Below are 21,887 nucleotides of genomic sequence, written 5' to 3'. Positions count from 1 at the left end.
TATACAAATGAGCTTCTGCCTCCGACCAGGTGCCTTGGACCGAGTTTCCCTGACATAGCACCCCCCCATCAGGGAGGCGTCTGTGGTCACCGTGGCTTTTGGCTGATGGGGGCTGAAGGGGCGAGACCATTGTTGGGGATTTTGAGACATCCACCAGAGCAAATCTTGCTTAGATGTCTGAGTTACAATTATCTGAAAAGACAAAGGATGTTGTAGAGGGTACCACTGAGTGAGAAGTAGCCACTGAAGAAGTCTCATGTGGAACCTGGCCAGAGGAACAATGGTGATCAAGGCTGCCATTGACCCCAAGAGTTGGAGTACGGACCGAGCAGAAGATTTGTGGTGAAAGATTAGCGGCTAAACCTGTTGTCTTATTCTTTGAAGTCTGTGATCTGGAAGAGATGCTGTGCAATTCCTCAGGTCGAACAGAATTCCAATAAATTCTAAAGATTGTGCTGGGGTCATGTTGGACTTTTCCCAGTTTAAAGTGATTCCTAGGTGCTAAGCTGTGAGAAGTGTGTAATCCAGGGCTTTCTCCAGTAGACGCTTGGTGGGGGTGGTAAGGAGCCAGTTGTATAAGTATGAAAATACCTGGAATCCTTGAAGTCACAGGTGAGTGATAACCACTGCCATGCATTTGGTGAACACTCTAGAGGCTGTAGAGAGACCGAAGGGCAGTGCTCAAAATTGGTAGTGACTGGCTCCTATGCAGAAGCGGAGGTATCTTCTTGAGTGCTTGTCCACTTTTATATGGTAATACGCATCTTGAAGATCTACAGAGCACATCCAATCATCTTCTTCCAAAAGAGGAAGGCTAGACTGAACCGTGACCATCCAGAATTTCTCTGTTTTTTACAAATTTGTTTAGTGTGCTGAGATCCGGAATCTGTCTCCAATCCCCTGTCTTTTTTTGGCACTAAAAAGAATCTTGAGTAAAAACCAAATCCTATCTAGTCTGTGGGGACCATTTGGATGACTCTCTTTTTGTAGCAGCTTTCGGATTTCATGTGCTGCTGCTTCACTTTGACTGGGTGGGACATCAGATAAACTTCTGGGTGAAGTGGGACAGAGATGGAAGGGAATTCGGTAGCCTCTGAATATTATCCTTTATACCCAAGATTTGGTGGTTATGTTTCACCAGGCAGTAGGATACAAGGAAAAATGACCCCCGACCACTTCCAGAGGTGAGCAGTTGGGAAATGCTTCAGGAGCGCTGGTAGGGTTGCCCCGACAAAGAGTCTTTGGAACCCCGGTTTTGTGGACCTCTCCTGCCTCAAAAGGGGAGTCTTCAATTAGAGTTTCCCCCTCTGCCCTTAGGGGAGAACTTGGCATGTGCATCACGGAAACAGCCCTGTCATTTTCTGTGCCACATCTTCCCGCTCCTCTGAATTCTGGAGTAGAATCGTTGAGGGGTGGAGTGCGGACACCAATGGCAGACAGTGTCTTACCATCTTGTTTGCACCTTGCCAGCGTATCCGTAACCTTTGGGCCAAATAATGAAGCGGCCTTGATGGAGGCATTCGTAAAGGAAGCCTTAAAGGAGTCCACAAAGTCGGAAAGGCACATCCAGGCATGACGTCTCCTGATTATGCATGCACCTGCCACTCTAGCCGCTTCTTCTGTTGGGTGTGAAATGAGGTGCATGAAAGAATTGGATATCGATTCCAGGGTCGCTATCTGAGAGGCTACGTTATCACGCACCTCATCAAAAACAGCTCCTGCCAAGGTTTCAGAGAGTTGGTTGATAAGGTCTCTCTGGAGCCTCGTAAAGTGTGCCAAGTAGTTCAAGGACATTACAGCAAAGGTCAATGAAGCAAACACATGCTTCCTGATCTATCGCCTGCGACTCCTTGTTGGGTGGATGGACAGTCTGGATCTCTTCTGCCAAGACTTTTTTGGTTGCAGCCACCACCACCATGGCATCTACTGGAAGACCTTTAGACCAATGAGGATGTTCAGCAGGTGGAGATAAAATTCTGTCAGGCCTCTGAGGTATAGCTTCCAAAGTGTCAGGAGCCTTCCATGCATGCTGGACAAGCTCATTGGTCAGTGGGGTAACCCAGGAGTTAGGGGGCTGGGCACGAAAGGCCAGCAGGAATACGGATTCCTCTGAGGAAGGGTTGGAGGACTTCCAGTTGCCCCTCTGTCTTAAGATCTTGAGGATGTCCCCAAAGGGCACCTCATCAGAGGGCGACAGTGGGGATTCTTCCCCATCATCAAAGTCTGTATCTTTGGTTAGAGACTCCTCAGTGGAGTCCATGTGCTTCCTCTTGCATGAAGCCTTGCAAGGGACTTCCTCAGTGGGGATCTCTGGGGAAGACTGCAAGGAGAGGATCTCCTGTGGGTGAGAAACATGAGGCCTTTGTGCCCGGGGTCTGTTAGTTGTGGCACAGAGAGGGTCAAGGACTCTGACAGGGATGTTTTTCCAGCAGAGGCAAGTGCCTTCTCCATGGTCTGGATAGCCGGACCACCCGAAGAGGGATGGGAGCCTGGAACCAAGCATGACAACCTTGTGACCGGGGTCGCACCCCACTCCGATGAGCAGACCCCCAGACCAGGAGTCTCAAGAGGACTGTGGAGTGTGAGGGGGAGGAGGATTCCTGGAGGGTGCCATAGAAAAAAATTGGCATCGAACCAAGAACGCCTTCCCCCACGGCATAGCTGCTAGCCTGAGAAGGGCCCGGTGCCCAGTGCACCAAGGGGCACAAGGATGACTCCGGCTCCAAAAAGAGGTCCACTATTGTCGAAGGAAGGGAAGCTGCTGATGGGGAGGGGGCTTTGATGCTTCCCTGGAAGTCGAGGGAGGAGCGTGAGGAGGAGTCTGTGGAGAAATACGGTCACCTGCAAGAGGGAGCACAGCTGTAGATGGGTGAGAGAGTCCCCTGGCCACAAGCAACTGACTGACAAGTCACAACACATCCTGTTCTGAGAGACTCCTGGTCAACATCATAGAGAGACCTGATGGGGATTCTGGCCTGTCTTAAAAGGGGCTGTACTGACTTCCCACAAAAGGATTTAAGGTGGGAGAGTACTTAGTTCTTGTCAGTTTGTGTGATGCAGATCCTGGAACCGAGGGTGTCTGCACCAAGGAGAATGGTGCCGAGGGTATTTGCACTGACAAAAGTGGTGTCATAGGGGTTGAGGGTGTCTGCACCGTGAAGGGCGGTGTGGCAAATGTCTGCACCAATGAATATGGTACCTTTGAAGAAGGTGTCTGCACTGGTAATGATGGTGCCGAAGTGACTGCACCAAGCAGGTTGGTGCCGAAGCGTCTGCACCATAGCTGGCAGTATCCCAGAAGGTGACTGCATCGGCAAGGATGGAGCCGAAGGAGTCTGCACCAATGGTGCTGAAGGAGACTGTACCTGTAGAGACGGTCCCAAAAGGCTCTGTACTGACGTCAGCAGTGCCAAAAAAGGCTGCGACAAAACTGTCGGAGCTGAAAGTGTCTGCACCGAGAACTCCGTTGCCAGTGGCGATGAAGAAGACATGGCTGGAGTGAGAATAAACTGGGGTGGTGCTGAGGCTGGGGCCGAAAGGACCACAGATGGCAATGCCGGACCCAAAATTGTCACCTTTTTGTAAGTCGACTCCTTGTGATCTCCAGAGGAAGATGAAGTGAGCGACTTCAAGGAAGAAGAAGAAGAACGCCTCTTACGGGGTTTAGAAGGAGGGGTGAGCCCTCCAACCTAGCGATAGCCTCGCAGAAAGGAGTTTTAAGGAGGCCTTTTAGTATAAGTTTATTCTTCCTTTCATTCAGAGTCCTAGTTGAAAAATTTCTACAAATCCCACGCGAGGGTCCACTGAAAGGTGGGAAACATTTGGACAATAAACACACAAATCATGGCCATCAGAAAGTGGTAACTTACAGCCGCATTCTGCATATTTGAAACCAACACTACTTTTCTTATCCGACATTGTAATATTAAGGGAGAAACTATGACACTACTAAAAGGTTAAGAAACTACCTAGAAGGGTAAGAAAGGGAGAGAAAGAATTACAAATGATGGTAATGGAGAATTACCTCAAAGGTAAGAAAAAGGACAGAAAATACTATAGGGAGAGAGTCTCAAAGTGGCGACAGGGTAGGAAGATAGAGACAGTGAAGAATTGAAAACTTTCTAAACACTAATAATAGAAAAACTTCAAAAAATTGAACACTTAGCTGAGAGAGAAGGCTTGACACGGCTGTACAGCAATGTGGCAAATGAGATCTGAGGTAACAGGGAGCATAGTATTGTGGGTAGGATCATGGCTTGAGAGTTTTTAGCTGATGAGAGCTTGGTTTAAGGCCAGCTCAGTTCCAGGGATGGAACCGATAACCCATCAGTAAGTAATGAACGAAGATTAACAACATCAGATGGTAGGTTACTATCTATACTAGTCCCTAAAAGACTGAAAACTGTGTCTACTTTTAGGGATATTTCATCAATTAAGAATTTTCCCTGGGTGGCAGACTTCACAAAAGTACTATTGTGCATTTCTTGACATTGGTTTTTAAGCTGTGGCTTTGGCACCAGTCATTTATTTGACTGTGTTAGACCTTCCTATAAGATGTTAGTATCTGGGGGGGGGGGGTTCTATGATTGCTCCTAGCTTGCAGTCATCTGCAAATATGCTAAACCAGAGGCCCTTGATATTGGCTTTGACTTCCAAAAATAGATGCCATAATTACTTGACTCAGCATAGAGAACTGAGGGAAATCCACTGATGACAAGTCTCTCTGTGGAAGTGGTTTCTCCAGTAGTAACTTCCTGGTTCCTATCTGTGAGCTAGCTGGCTATCCAGTGAGTTACATAAGCATTATGCCACATTTGTGAGGTTGTTTACAATGCCCAGGTACGGTACAATATTAAATGCCTAAGCTAAGTCAAAGTAGGCAGTATGCACCATTTTGTCCTCATCCATTGCCTTGGTGACCTTCTCAAAGAAGTTCAATTTCAATAGGCAAGAACTGCCTTTGACAAAGCCAGACTGGGTTGGATCCAGTGTCTGAAGGTTTCCCATGTCAAAATTAATCATTTCAATGACAATTATTTCTATGGCTTTGCATATGAGACTAGTCAGACTAATGGGCCTGTAGTACTTGGGATCCACTGATGGTTTTCCCTTATGCAAAAAGATGACTGGTGCAGTCTTTTATTAATGTGGTACAATGCCTGTGTGGAATCTATGGTTGAATAGTGACACCAGTGGCCCTGTTAGGTCATATTTTAGGCACTTTAGGAGGCTTCCTGGGATACTATCTGGGCCCATAAAAGCTGCATTCCTGACTTTAGAGAGCACATGTAAGACCTGCTCCCTATTGATAGTTGATGCTATTATAATGGACAGTATTTCCTGGAGGGCTGAGGATGATGGTAGGGTTGGAGCTGAATTTGGACATAACTAAAGAAGGCCTTATGGATATCCGGGGTTTGAGATGCTATCTTTACCTCAAAATTTGCTTTGTTGGACTTAATTAGTCCTCTTAGTTGTCTATTCAGTTTTATGAGAGTTTTGTTTGTTTGTTTTTTTTTTACCTTTGTTGGTGTTATACTTTCTAATTTTTGCTATGGCTTTTTTATTCTGTGGTATAACATTTTTAATTTTGGATTCCATCAGGGTGCTTTGTTTTTTGTTAGTTTAGGTCTTACTTCTGGTAGGCACAGCAGCCCCTATACTGTCATTGACAAGGTTGTACAGAGCTTCTGTGAATAATTCTACATAGGCTACTGTGTTATCTGGGTTTGGAGAAGCTTGAAATTTTGACACATCATCACTTAATAAAAGGTAGTATTGCGGTGGTGGTGCTGCGGTAGCATTGTCCCCTCACAGTAAGACATTGTCCCATTCGATCCTCAGCTAGAGCGTCTTCTGTGTGGAAACATGCATGAATGGGTGCACCTTAGTTGAAGGTTGTGCGTCAGGGCCGGCAACTCGGCACGTAAAAATCTACTGTCAATCATCAGCGAACCGGAGTTCCGCTGTGGCGACCCCTAACCGGGAAAAGCCGAAAGACAACAACAACATCACTTAATAAAAGGTAGTTTGCCTTGGAGTAGTTTCTAACTGTTACAGGGTTTGCTGGGGTTACAGTATCAATTCTTATTTTAAAGGAGACTGCGTTGTGCTCTGACATTACCAGACAGGGCACAACACTGGGCACAGTGTAGTGTTCTCCCATATTTGTGAGTATGAAGTCCAGTATATTTGTAACTCTAGTACGTGTATGCACTAAGTGGTCCAAAGTGTTAGTGTTTACAAAGTCTAGGAATCGCTGCACCTGCAAATTTGTGGTCATGTAGGATTCCAAGTTTATAGAGGGATAATTAAAGTCCCCCATGAGTATGGTATTGGGTTGAATGTAGTGTGTCTCCAGTAGGTCTAGGTATGAGCTATGGATTCCATGGGACATACAGGCTGATCTATATCTTGCTAGAATATGGTATGGGACATTGTCTGTGGTAATCTGGACGTGGAAGAACTCCAGTTCATCATTCTGTTTAACTAACCTGGAACTGGGGTTGGCATTGTGGGGTAAAGTGTTTACCTTACAGACATAAGGTATATGGTTTGATTCTAATCTTGAAAAGCATGGCTAGACTTAAAAAGGCCCCCTAGAGTCATTATCCTAATAATCACCAATGAACTAATTATGCTTGTTACTGATGAAGATTGAGGCACGTCCACCTTTAGTCCCTGTCTGTGTGTTTGATTATCTAGATTAGTGCAAGGAACTGAAGCCTTGCACTGCCAGGGTAGTCTCTGTAACTGCACAGATTTCTGCACTCTCCAAGGTGAGGAGAACTTGAATAGAGTGGAGTGTCTTGTTTAGACTCCTGGCACTGAGCAGTAACACCTTTAGATTTCCTGGGGTAGATTTGACTGTGTTGGAAGGTTTGTCGATTTGGCATTGTCTGAAATGGGCTCTTTGGGGGAGGACAATGTTTTAGCCAATATTCAAACTCCCAAAGATGACACGTGTAGATCATCCTTGGCAAAGCAACTTGGTTTGTTGACTATATCTTCCCAGGCTGACAAATGTTATATCCTCCCTAGAAAGACACCAAAAACTAAGCCAATTATTTAAGTTGAATTGTGACATCATTCTTGGTGAAGATAGAATGCTGCTGAATGCTAGGCACATACCAGCCTGTGACGCAGAGTGCAAGAGCTCCATTATGTCTCTGTTCAAGTAGTCCAGCGAGGTATGTCTTGGGTCATTAACACTTACCTGGACTATGACAGAATCTTACTGGCTCCCTGTGGTGCAAAGACTTGAGTGCATGTGTAACCTGGCAAAGCCTGGCCCCTGTTAGGCAACTGACCATTATTTTCTCCTAAATTACCATAATAGTAGATGTTGGAATGATCAGTGCTCCTGTAGCCGCAACCTCCCTCCTTCCCCTTTGGAAAAAAAAACTAGGTATGTTGTTTTGCTAGGGAGTGTACACATATATTTTTACTTTTCCCACTGTTTGCATGAAAGCTCTGAAGGGCTCAAACCTTCTTTATTTTTGGCAGCTCAGCGTCAGCTTCCTAATGGTTTGGGTGCATGGAAGGTGCACTGAAGCTTTAGAAGCTGCTCACCAGTTACATCCTTGGACTAACTGGTCTAGAGAGTGGCATGAGTGGCCCTCTTTTGGACTGGTTATTGTGACATGGTACAAGGGTTTGATATACAATGTCATTCCACTTTAATGACCATTAGGATTTAGAGTGGATATTTGTCAGCTATGCCTTGTTCAGGGATCAAGGTGGCACAGGTGGAATTGGGGTGATGTATAGAGGAAGAAGGGCAGTAACAGACCTTAGAGAGTAAAGTTTGAGAAAACCTGCATATGCTCATGTTTCTATTTAATGATAAACTGAGCAACAAACATATTTTCTTATAGCTGGTGTAAAATGAAGCAGCAGAGGCAACTTGTCCATAATGAAGTGTTTTTTTATGAAAAAATATACATGTTTCTTACACACATGTAAGTTAACAAAACATTCTTTCTCTCATACTAATGCTAATGCAGTCCAAAGGTGACTTCAAACAACTTTCTTCTATCTGCATTATTACTAGAAACTGTCCAGGATACTTCACGATCTTCAAACTTGTATCTTCTTTCTTGCAGCATATTGTCTAGATTCACTGTTCCAGACACATTCTCCTCTGCATTTTGAGGCCAACATTTGATTTCCACGGCTTTAGCCATGATTTTTATAATGCACAGAATTATATTATTCCTTGATTACAGACTGGAAATCCTTTTAAGTGGCAGAAAACACTGTACATGCAACACAACTTAAAACATGTTACATAACAAATATTGATAATTACAAATCACTTAATGTATAGCAATATTTTCCCTTATACCTCCCATATTATTCAAGCCACAGATTGGCCTCCTCACCTCCTATGAAACCACAGTTGGCACCATCACCTAGTAATAAAAAACACTTTCCATGGTACTAATTCCTCATTACCTTCCTTCTCAAATGTGTAGATATAGGTTCATAGGTACTAGGCTATTGGCTCTAGTGCATATATAAGCCTAGCCAAAAAGGTACCCTGGCTTTCGCCACTCAAGAAAATGATTTTCCTGTGCCCCAGTCGAGCAGAGCCACAGAAGTGATCCCCGGGGTGAATTTCCTATTTCCCATCCAATCATCAAGATTTTTCCATTATTCCATGGAATACTTTAATAATTCAACTATTTTTCTTCAGTTTACTCATGAATATAATATGGACGAGGTACATTTTTTGGATGTAACAATTTTAAAAGATTATGTTGACAGGAAATATGTATCCAGAATATTTAGAAAGGCATGTTTTTCCAACTCTTACCTCCACTACCATAGTAACCATCCCCCAACACAAAAAAATAATATTATTAAAGGACAAATGGTCAGGGTGGCCAGAATGACTTCAAATTATGTTGACTTTATTAACAAAATGGATTATGTGCATAAATTATTTTTGGAGAGAGGCTACCCAGATTCTATTATCCCACTAAAAGAAGAGGTAATGAAGGGGTGGGGGAGAAGATTTGTACCTCTGTTAAATACGGAGGCTAACACAGACCAGAACCCTTTAGATAACATCTTGGAGATTACTGGACACAATACCTCCAACTTAAATACATACCAAAACACTCCTTTTTTTGTTACGACATATAATTCCAATGCAAACTCAATAAGGAGACTTATAAACAAAACATGGGATATTTTTAAGACTATGCCCAATAGGCTTGAAATATTCAATAGACAATTAAGTTACAGTTTTAGGAAGGGTCCTAATCTTAAAACAGTTTTTGAAAGGAATAAACAGGATAATGACCAAAAGAAAAAGGGCACCTTCCATTGTGGGAGATGTTCACAATGTACATTTATTGCAAACATGGAGGAATTAATACTACCTTCTATTACCACAACTTTTAAAGGTAGACAATATTTTACGTGTTACACCAGGGGGGTAGTATATTTAGCTTACTGTACTTTATGCGGGGGATACTATGTAGGTAAGACGGAAAGTCATTTACGGCAAAGAATATACGAGCACATGTATGATATCCACAGGAAAAAGGAAACAAATGCCTTATACAGACACACACTCATTTGTACAGGAGCTAATTTCAAGTTTTGGATACTGGAAATGGTACCCAGGAATAATAGAGGGGGGGGGGGGGATTGGGAAAATCAGCTTAGTTATAGAGAACTTGTTTGACAACTATGTTTGGATTCCAACACACCTCCAGGGATGAATGACCATGTGTCACTTTTACCAGCCCTAAAACTAAGGGCCAACAAGGTAAAAACACAAAACAGAAATAGGAACAGCAATAAACACAAAAACAAATGAATTTTAAAACTAGTTTTTAAAATTGTTTATGTATTTATTTAAAAACATATATATATATATATACATTTATTGATTATGTATGTATTTTTACATATCACTTATAGAAGTATATGTACAAGCATATGATTTTAAATCAAGAGTTATTAGTGGTGGCTATTTTACACTATTTTATACTGTTTGACATACATTATATATACTATTTATATTTATATTTACATCTTACAATTCTATGTATTTCAATATACATACTTAGAAATGCCATTACTAAATTTGTAAGTCATCCCACTTGGACAGATTTGTAAGTCAGGTTACGATGTAACGTTTTTTATAACCATAACTATTTCAGAAAGCACTTTCTTAAATGCACTTATAAGTTTTATGTTGTGTGAGTCAAACTGAAATGCCTAAACTTTCAAGTGTGCCTAATTAATTTAATTAATTTAAATTAATTAATTAACTAACAACAGGATGTATAAAAGATTTGGCAGAGCAGTAGCATTTATTCTGATGAAGTTTCCGGCTGAGGAAATGAAAGCGCTTAATCCTTGATGCAATGTTTTTTTATTACTTTTTATTATTTTTGTTCAATAAAATAGTTTTCTAACTTTACGGACTGCAGAGTCTTGGTCAAGAATTGTGCGAACTTCAATACTGTGGGACTACCTTTACTGGTTCCTGGTTACGGGAAATTGGAGTATTACAAAAAGTGCCTGACATCTAAGGCACTTGTATGCTGGAATACTGGAAATAAACTTGTTCAAGTGTCTAGTCACAAATTACTGTCTTTTCACTTAACGACAGTATGCATCAGTAGCATAGCCTAGCAAAACTGTATTTGGTGTTAAGTCTAATAACTGACACAAATTTGGCTTGTGGAGGAAAGAAACATTGTCAAGTGGAGTAGACATATTTTGACAGTAACAGCAACAACTAGGAACTATTTGAAGGCAAACTACATCCTGTTAAGTGACAGTATATCAGAGTTGAAACCCCCCCCTCCCCCAAGACTGAGATCAGAGCTTTCTGTTCAGAATTATTCAGTCTCTCCATACAAACCAGTGAATAGCTGTATAGAGGCTGCTGAACCTGACAGAAATAAACACTAAAAACAAACCCATTGATGGAATCCTCACCTAAACGGGGCATATAATAAAGCAAGAAAACTCATGGCATAAAAAGGAACTGTAACACCCTTAAAGACAGGTGCTCTGTTATACAACTAAATTGTATTTATTTATTTATTTTACATTTGCTGACCGGGCTAGTCCAACCGGATACTTGTCCATTTTCAGTAGAGGCCGGGGGAGAAAAGCTCCAGTAAAAAAAAATTATAAATAGAAAACTATGAGGTCTATTAAGTCCAATTAGGCCAACTACAAGATCAGGATAGCCTCACAGACTAAGGACAAGTAGAAGGCCTTCTTCAGCTATGTCTGCAACCTTAGCGGTAACACACATCAGTGTGCTGAACTGTTGGTGAAAGGTACCACTGTCCCTGATCAGGATGACATAGCAAATATATTGGCTGATAAATTCAGCTCAAACTTAACCTTGCACTCCCCCTCCCCCAGCTCCAATAGATGAAATCCCCTCCGACACTATGACAAACTTCCCTCATCTATCACCAGGTGTTGGCAGCACTCGCTAAAGCCAAGAACACTGTCTCCATGGGTCCTGAAAACATCCCCAGTTACCTCCTGAACAGTCTAAAACATGATCCATCAGGACCACTTGAGGCACTCTTCAATTACAACCTTGAAAATGGCTATTTTCTAAGTAAATGAAGGACTGCAACAGTCATTGTTGTCCACAAGGGTGGACCATCAGCCATCAAAGGGAACTACAGACCCATCAGTCTAAGAAGCCTAATAGGCAATGCCATGAAATGAATTATGGAAATGATAAACAAGGACATTGGCAACCTATAGCCACTAAACTCATCCTAGTTTGGCTTTCTTAAAGGAAAACTCCACCTTAGAACTCAAAAAACATATTTTTTTTCATTGTATCTTTGTTTTTGTGCTAATTTAATACCTCAAAATCAGTGTTTCTTTTACAATTTTAATGCATTTCTCACAAAATGGCGGATGATGGGGCCTGCCCTGGTAACGTGATCTTATTTTCTTGCTTTCCTTCCGTCTTCCCAAAATACATTTCAAGTCCTCTTTATAGGACTCATGACTTAGATTCAGGATGACTTAGATTAGTATTAGGCTAACTGCTCTGTCTGAACCATTTGAAGCCTAGCTAGTTACCCCATATGAGAATCAAACCCTGCACCTTGTGTCTTTAAGGTAAGCACCTTAACCATTATGTCATCCTATGCTAGACATAAGGAAGTGGTGCTGTTTTCTCATGCCATTAAAATATAATGGCAGGGACTGTGCAGCACAGTCATCTAAACACACCTTCTGTAAAAGAGCTGTTGTCAGTTTACCTGACTGAGCCTCATTTATCTGACAGAGCTTGTTCGGTGGTATATATAGCTGTTAGCTACTTGCAGCAAAAGAAAGCATATAAAAAACTGTTTTTTGTAAGGTGTGAAAACTCTCACTGCAGTAAATGATTCCTTGCTGTTCATTTACAAGTGACAAGTAGTAGGACTCTAAACTTTATTCTGTCTGCTACTTCCAAATGCCTTCAGTTGGAGGATTTTTCTCTCTCTCATGAATGATGCAGACTTAGTGTGCTTTACTAGTTCCTCAGTTATTTCTGTCATGTTTCCCCTCCTTTTTTCTAATTAATATTTATTTATACTTTGGTAACCAGGAAAGTAAACTGGTTCCAGGATCCTTTTTCAGCCACAACATAAGCTACACAAGCAAAGATAATAACAGTTATTAAATGCACTTATCAATGCAAAGAAAAAAAATACTGACAAAGACATTGACGAAGATTGCACGTGGAACACCGCCAATGTGTGACCAACTAAATCATTGAGCAAAATTTACTAGAATGTATAAATTAATAATGCTTAACTGTATTATATTTATTATAAATTCATTGTATGCACACATATTACACACACACAGTGTGTGTGTAGGTATGTGTTTCTGTATATTTACAAAAAGGACGTGTAGAAAAGCGCATGTGTGTGTATGCATTTAAACACAGTTAAGTACTTCTGATTTCCTTTTCTTAGTATTCTTAATGCAAGGACACATAGTAAATGTATGTTAAAGTAAATTCAACTGTATATTATGGTTGCTTTCTTACAATGTAAGTACTGACTCAGTCAGTGGGAATCTCTTACAATGGATCTGCATGTACCAGATATGCATCCCCCTCTGGAAGGATGTCCCACAAAGCATAAAAGACCTTTTTTATGAACAGTATCAGTGCACCTAGTTGATAGGGTTGCCACCTGACTCTCTCTCTGCTGTTCTGGCCTGTGTGTGTGTGGGTGGGTGGGTTGTGGGGGGGGGGGGCTTGAAAATGGTAAATGCATTTATACTTTACAAGAAAAAATATTTACTGACTTTTCTCTAAATGTCATAAATCTTTGTTACTACTCAAGTTATCTTAACACAAACTATTATAAATAACATTTAAGCTTAGAATTTCAATACTGTGTTGCTGCTTATGTAAATTTGTGTGAAGAGTTAACAATTGCCTTTAAACCTCTGACTAATCTAATTGCATTGTTTTGCTATGAAAGGGGAGTGTTAAGTTCTCCTCCCCTCTGCAATAAAAACAGTGGAAACAATTCCACAGCTTTCTGTCTTTTTTATATCAGTTGCTGTGTTCCTGACAGCAGGATTAATTGCCCATCTAAGACTGACAGCAGTACCTGACTGGGTAAACTACAGATTTAACTGTGTCTATGATATGTCATGCAGGTGGAGACTAACTTATCTGCAAAGTATGTGAGAAGTTGAGTTAAAAAAAAAAAGTAGGTGGGCTTTCCCTTCCTTTGACTCCAATGCAAGGAAATAAAAGTTTTAAAAACTACAAGCAAGTTTCTGGCACATACATAATGCTGGAACCATATTGTAGGGAGAAAAGAAACTCAACGATTGAGTTAAACTGTATGAAGAGGGTGGAGTGTTCCTTTAAGGGCAGCTCAAGCCTACTTAACCTGGTAGACTTCTTTGAGTGGGCCACCAAAGCAAAGGACAAGGGTAAAACAGTGCATTCTGTGTATCTTGACCTGGCTAAGGCATTCAGTACAATACCCCACTCAGGCATTGTTTTACATGGCTGAGGAGTCTATTCTATATGCCGTGATTCTTTGCGATGCATATCTGTCTCTCCAGCATGTTCTGTTTCTCACAAATGAAGTTCAGATCCCTGGATGTAGTGTTTCTGGTGCTGTTTGTTTTGCACATGTATAACAGATTTAGGCATAAATCTGTACATAACTCACTGGATTGCCATCTGGTTAAGACATGACCTAAGAAGTCAAGACCGGTGAAACCACTTCCACCAAGAGGCCAGTCACAACCTGAGTACCCCAGGGCTCCATACTGGGCCTGTTCTTTTTGCATCTTATTCTCAGAAGTCAGCAGTAATGTTCAAGGCCTCTGGCTCATCAAGTTTTCAGCTGACTGTAAATTTGGAGGTATTATAGATTCCCCTCAAGACACCAACATTTTGAAAGTGAGTTTAACACACATAAATGACTGGTGCCAAAACCATGGCCTAAAACTCAGTGCCAAAAAATGCATTGCAATGCCCTTTGGGAAACTGTCAAACCAAGTTAATTGCTCCATCAATAAAATCACCCCAAGAGTTGGCCCAGTAGTGAGGGATCTGTTAACATATGTAGACAGCAATCTGATCTTTGACCAACGAACAGTTGGGATAATAAGAAAATTATTCTATGTCAACAAACTTATAGTCCCAGAGAGGTGTGAAAATATAGGAAACATCAGGACATGATGAAATAAATATGTTTTTTTCAGACTGTGAGTGCAGTTCTCCTTTAATGTATCACTGTGGGCTGGGAGGGCCTTTACCAATGTGGTGACACAAGAACAGGGGAAAACAATGCAATGTAACAAAACAGAAAGGCACTGGAATGTAACTTTAAGCAAGCAGGCAGATGTTTCTCTTTCGGCTTTTCCCGTTTAGGGATCGCCACAGCGGAACTCCGGTCCGCTAATGATTGTCAGTAGATTTTTTTATGGGTGCCAAGGTGCCAACTTGATGCCCAACCTTCAATGAAGGCACGCCCATTCTATGCATGTCTTTCGACGCCACTCGACTGCAGGGAGGACATGCAGACTCCACACAGAAGGCGCTCCAGCCGAGAATCGAATGGGAGAACCTCTTGCTGTGAGGCAACAATGCTACCGCTACACCACCGTGGCTAGGCAGATGATTAGCAGTATGTAAGACCCTAGCAGCAATACTGGAGTGTAAACAGCTGTAGAAGCACAAATCCTGCAGCAAAAATTACAACACTGCCACTACTGCAATCTGGTTTGTAGGTTGGTATAATGATTAAAATGTTTACCTTGCAAAAGTACAGGGTTTGATTCTCATTTCTGAATAGAAATTGGATAGTCTTAAATGGCTTGCAGTGTCAGTTGGCCTCGTACTTGCCTAAAAACCTGTAAACTTGGCAAACAGTCACCAGTAACACTCAAAGAAAAAATACAGTAATAAATGACGTAAAAGAGGTTCAGATTCTGCACTAGTTCACAATTTTCTCATAACTGTGAATGAAACTACAAGACTAACATCCAAGATGTTGTTCAAAATGTAAACAGTAACTTTCAGAAGTAATTCTAGTTCTGGAGACAGAAGTGCAGTATTGTTTAAAAACTGTGTTTAGATTCACAATTTTCCCACAGTTGCAAATGAAACTACCAAATTAAGGTCCCAGAACTTGTTAAAATGCAAACAAATAACTTTTTTGACTAAAACAAATGCAGAAAAGTACAAAAAAAGTATCACCACACAGGCCACTGTAAGTGCAATAGAAATATTCAAGCAAAACTTAAATAAAAGCTTTGAGAGGCAGAGAAGTGCCTGAGCTACCACACAACTCTGCATTTGCAATTAGGTTGCTAAAGAGATGATCATACCTCTCAGCTGTCCCTGATTTTCAGGGATGTCCCTGATTTTGACTCAAATTGTAGCTCTGTCCCTCTTAATCCCTCCTAAAACTAGTGACTTTTGGAGGAAAGGTGGTGAATTACACTTAATGAATAATAACAATAATTACAAGTTATAGACTTCTTTTACTTCAGAAAATGTGTATTAATTCATATGCTCTGATTCTGTCAATGTTTCAATAGCGCTAATATTTTAAAAGTGTCCCTGATTTTTTTTTGTGACTTGTCCCTGAATCTGTTGAAATTTGTCCCCGATTGGTTGAGAGGTCTGGAGATGATACCTTGGACCTTGTCATCAGCCAGGAGTCACCAACATTTGAGATGATCTGACTGTTCTCTGAGATGGACTGAGATCAGAGAGGATATCTCCCAGTTTATGGACAACATTAAGGTTTGCAACAAGAAAAGAACCCAACAAATGTCATTAAGAACAAACAGCCAGTCATCCAAGTACAGGATGAGAAAGCAATCCACTTTTCTGCAGCAGCTTTGTCACCATACTAAATATCTGGGTGCAGAAGACAGACAAAATGCCAAAACATTTTGCGAACACTAACCCTACCTGTGAGGACCTCAGACAGTGATGTAGCAAAAGGCATCAGTCATGTCCACTAGCACCATCTTGGTGGCTTGTGAAAGAAGGTGCAATCACTTGATAATCATCATCTACAATTTGACCTGCTGGGTATGTTTATTTTAGACCCTGAGGTCTAAAGTGAGAAATAGTCCTGTCCCTTTTGGAAAAAGGTAGAGGCAGGAAGAAAACCCTCCACCTCTTCCCAGAGAGGAACAGGGTCGACAGTTCCTATAAGTATGTTATTTCCCTTTTGCAGGAACTGTATATAGACTGTTGGTCTTGGGGAGGAGCTTAAATACTTCAAGACATAGTAATCAAGAAACATGTCTAAGTCCTTGATTATGGTTCTACAATCTTAGTAGAATTTAGAGAATGGAGGACCTCTTTCCTATACACAATAGTAAGGACTTCTGGGGTGTTGCCTTCAGGGTCTGCCTCTTAGGACACTTTGTGTATGTAGCTGGGGAAGAGTCAAAACTATATGAAGACTGGGTATCCTCTGATAGTCTCCTAATCTTTCACTTTGTGGAGAATTTTTTTTGCCAAGATGAAGAAAACAAAAGACTACTGTATCATAAAGATTTTCTGAAGTTGTCAGTACCTATTTTATCCTCTGCAGAACTTCCATAAGGGTCTAGGAAGCCTGTTTAAAAATAACCTCAACCAGGAAGGGTCCATCCAACATGCCCTACCTAGGCTTATCTTTTGAAAGAGAGAAAATCAGCCACTTAAACCTTGCCTGTGATATAAACAGGACATGCTGGAGTGAATGTATCCCAGAGACTACCCCTCCTCTGAATCAGGCTCCCCATTCATGTGAAGCAGGGTTCCTCCCTAACCCAAGTCAAGTATAACTTGGAAAGTTGGATGGGGAATGGGAAATTCATCGGTGGTTTGACACCTGTGTCTCTAATGGACACAGGCAGCCTGAAAATGGTTCATCTCCCAGGACCCTGCTTGTAAATGTTTCACCTCCCAAGCCCTTGCTTATACTTACCAAGGTTACCAGAAACCTGTCAGAAATTTGGGATCCATGGCTTGGCTTATAAAGGGCTTTGTGGTCATTAGCCACACCTATGAACCCCATCCAGTGAAGGCATATGCCTGAGACTCCTGTCCTTGCCCAGCATAAGCACAGTTAGAACTGCTTTATGCTATGTGAGGGTCAGTGAAGAAAACTGTAACACTTCTTTACTGACGCTCACTAACCTTAAGAATTGGGCGCTCTGCTGACTGTTCCAAAACGTGAACCACAGTGGAGGACTGGAGCTGAAAGGTGAGACAAATAGTTAGGAGGCCTGGATCCAAAGTGACAGAGAACAACCAATTACTCACCCTGTCCAAAAACTGGGCTACTTTTCTGATGACACAGAAAAGCTGCAGTGATTTGGGATCCACTCTGGGCCAAAGAGATCACAAAGGAATCTACTGAAGTGCTTAACCAACATACTATTCAGTTATGTTGCAGATCTGTAAAAGACCTCAGCCTTTTTAGGAGTAGAGGGAGCAGAGAATCTGGATGGTCTCCCAAGGGTGCACTCCTGTACTCCAGTAAAAAGATCACCCCAGATATCAAATAAAGCATAACCATCCAATGTTGAATGTATCTTAAGGCTCACCTGTTGCAGAAGGATATAGAAAGTCTATTTAACTTTGACTTGGAATCCTTTCTCAACCCAGACAGATTAAAGAATATTAGGGTGCCTGAGTTTGAGATAAATCACTATGCTTTCACTGTAAGGCTTCAGGAACCTGCTCAACCTGAGCAGGCTGGGGATTGTTGAAAAACTCGGGTAAAGGATAGATCTTGCTAGAGCACTGGGGCTCAAGGACAGAATCTAGCAAAGGATGCTGTAGCTGATGCCTAACCCCTAGACCCCTTACTTTGTCCCTTTTGTCCAATTGTAGCCTGAGATTTTGAAAAGGACACTTCTGCTGATCACCACATTGACCATATTCCAAGGATGCCATCTTGTGTGCAGTGCCACTTCCTCTTAGGAGTGGCTAGGTTGAAGCAATGGTTATGCCAGCTCTTAATGTTGTGTGACTCTTCCAGGCAGTACAGACAAATTCAGTGCAAGTCCTAACTGCTGGTACTGTGACTAATGGAACACTTAGAAGGCCATCATTTGTTAAGAAACAACATGAGAACTTTTAAATGGCATGGATTAGGATGAAGAGTTCAGCTGAGTGAACAGTCAAAAGAAGTAAGGGATGCAAGATCTGCGAGTATCTTCCCAGCTCAGTGCCTTATGTCTTGCTGTGTGTTATTTAGAGATATAATATGAATGCGGGGCTACACATTTCAAAAATCTGTGTAGAAGTAGGGTAGGGTAGGATGGGATAAGAGAAATACCATGTAGTGACCCCCTACAGAGGGCGTCTGACATTGTCATACAATACTCTTCAAAACCATGCTGTTCAATGCTCAAGAGAAAAAAGCGCTAAGTGCTGTATTTGCTAATGCTATCTGTAATAACCTGCTTACATGGTTAGACTGAACTAGTTATTAAAAGAATCCATCTGCTTCTTGTTCAGAATCTTTATTACAGTATATAAGTCATTTGAGGTTTTAAATAGTCAAAAGCCAGCACTCCTTTTTGATCTTCATTCTAATAAAATAATGGATGATGTTTTCAGGTGTTCTTAGTGCGTTCTAATTAGTGGTATTTTATAAAATGCTCTTGAAATATAACAGTTTTTGTGCAAGTTTTGCCATAAGCAGTCTACTTGCATACTGAACTGATGTTTAGTGTGTGTGTTATATATTTTTGCTCATTTATTCTCTTTCAGTCATTTGCAGTCTCAAAACCCTTGGCCACATACATAATGCATAAAAATTAGAAGGTACATAACATTTTTAAATTCTTTTTTTTTTTTTATAATAAAACAAACTTCATACAGTGCCTTATAAGACTCAAGAGACATATCCTGCAGAGAAAATAAAACAGCTATAATTTACTTGAGTTGCAAATGAAGGAAAATAGATGAAATTTGAACATGAGAAGGGACAAGACTATTAATATTGCAGTGTATGTGAATGTTTTGTTGTGAAGTGACTGTAAATGGAAGAAGACAGCCATAGATACCTTTAAGCATAGGCAAACTAGGTGGCTGCCTAAGGTGCTGGTGCTGCTGTCACTACGACAGGAGGCCTTTTCTGCCATTTATTTATCTATCTTCTTAAAGTAAAGAAACAGACTTCTTTTCCTTTTAAGAAAATAAATAAATAAATACCAAGCACACAATGCCCATATGCAGATAAAAGGCAGCTGCAGCACCACAGGGAGGAAGTGTATGCCTAGGGACTGGGTCATTCAATTTGTTAGCCTCCTGCTCCAACACACCCACTTCCTAGACAATGAATCATATAGACCATGGGTAAGACAGAGCAAACAGTCAACAAATTTGTAAGTGTCTGCAGAATGAAGTGAAAGCTGTGCTGTTGTTGATAGTGTCAGGTAAGTTTTTTGTTTTGAACTATGATTACTGGCAGACAACCAGATATTTTGGTTCCATGGTCTGTGATTCTGCAGAACTGTTGTTCCTCTTTTTTTTTTTTTTTTTTTTTTTTTATTATCTTCTGGTAAACCTCTTAAGGATTACGATCAGTCAAAATGCCAGACACTGGAATTCCACATTTTTTATTCCTCAGAAATTTCTTTTTGATGTAAAACCTGGTGTTCTATTAATTTAGAGTAGCACAGAAAAAAAATGGCCTGTCTGTGAGTAAATGTGACTAATGGCTACTCTTTGCTCATCAGCGTAATCTTGTCTTGATGGATTACTTTGATCTGTGTGAAGCAAGCAATTTGGAAGAGTTTAATGTATGGCTAAATACAATACATGGCCATCTTTTGTTACAATTAAACAATACAAGTGCACATAGAAGTAGCTATAACTGCTGAGTGGGAATGAGCGCTATCTATAGTACGTAACTGACCCTGCTATTTTATTGGTTTAAACAGTCACTTTCTGGCTTTTCAGGACTAGTGTGCATTGTAGGATTAATGCTGATTTGTGTGACACGACTTGGAATATTTAAGTGTGTGGCTACTGTTTTCATGGCAGAGCTGAAATCTAATACATACACGACACAGCTGACATATGATACATGACCATCCTTTATCACAACTGTCTAGCATCCAAACCGAAATAGCTATAACTGCTGGGGGTTTCTGTTGAAAGCAAATTACCCTCTCAGCTTAAAAAGTTAGTCAGGCTTTGCAGGACTAGTATGTATATGTATAAATTTAAGATGGAAAGCTTAACTGAATATCTGAGATATGCAAAATCAAAGTAGCTATACTTGCTGGGGCTGCCTGAGAAGGGAAAATGACTAGCTGTCTGTAGTTGCTTGCACATTATTCTGGATTAGCAGAAAGTACAGCAGCATAAGTAAACATATATATGCTCAAATGATCACTGCTGCAGTAGCCTTAACTCTTTGGGTTATATCCTGCATAGAACAGAATGGGCCTCCAACTTCCAAAGCATCAGGGCACCTTCCACATGCCAAAACCATTAGTGAGCTCAAGCTGTGCTGACTAAACAGTCTAGTTTGGGCACCAGACCCTTCAGAGCTTTCATGCCATCTGGGATAGGGTGGCTAAGTCATGAGAGGACATTGCTAGGAAAAGAAAAAAAAATACATTCTACACCCTCACATAAAAACACACATAAACAAGTGGGATGGAGGAAGGGAGGGAGGACGGGAGCGGCTGCTATAGCAGTGATCATTGATACACCTGTTATAGTAAGTTCATTCACATAACTGTTTACCACAGCTTAAAATAATTGGGATGTGGAAGGTGAAGGGTCCAAGAGCCACTGGAGAATAATCCTAGCAAAGCCTGCCCTAGACTTGGAGAGCAAATCTAGTTTGTAGTGTTTTGTAAAAGTAATCAAAGAGGACCAACTTGTTTCTTCTAGAATAATTCTAGTGCACAACCTTTTCCAAAAAGCCATAGATGAAGCCAAGGCCCTGGTAGAGTAAGCCTTGAATAGTTTTGTTGTGTTGGAAATAACAAAAGGTAATAGCTTGAAACAACCACTTGGAAAAAGTTTGCTATGACAAAGGTTGTCCCCTTTGATCTTCACATGAAATGAACAACTGATCAGACATTCTGAATAATTTTGTTCTGTCAAGATAGTGCCCGAGTTGGCTATGAACATCCAAGGTATAAAGTATTCTCTTGTCTCTCATTTTTTGGTTCCGGAAAGAAAATTGGCTTAAGGGAAACTTGGACATGATGTTAGGCACAAAAGAAGGATTAGTTGACCCACCATAGGAGCTTGCAACTCAAATACTCTTCTTGCAGAGATCAAAACAGTTGAGCTTGTGACTCGGATACTCTTGCTGCAGAGATCAGAACAATCAGCAAAACTGTTTTCCATGTTAAGACTTTGTTAGCTG

General features: G+C 41.1%; 1 protein-coding gene across 1 annotated transcript in view; it reads right to left on the bottom strand.

Moving 5' to 3' along the window:
• The window catches only part of UNC13A (unc-13 homolog A), a 5,702,976-nt gene that overhangs the window by 337,563 nt on the left and 5,343,526 nt on the right, over positions 1–21,887 (bottom strand). The gene's annotated exons all lie outside the window — the stretch shown is intronic.

The sequence above is a fragment of the Protopterus annectens genome, chromosome 13.part0, assembly GCF_019279795.1.
Source record: "Protopterus annectens isolate FY-2018-M chromosome 13.part0, PAN1.0, whole genome shotgun sequence".
Lineage (NCBI taxonomy): Eukaryota > Metazoa > Chordata > Ceratodontiformes > Protopteridae > Protopterus > Protopterus annectens.
The sequence above is the reverse complement of the archived record's forward strand: the minus strand, read 5'-3'. Positions and strand labels throughout refer to the sequence as shown.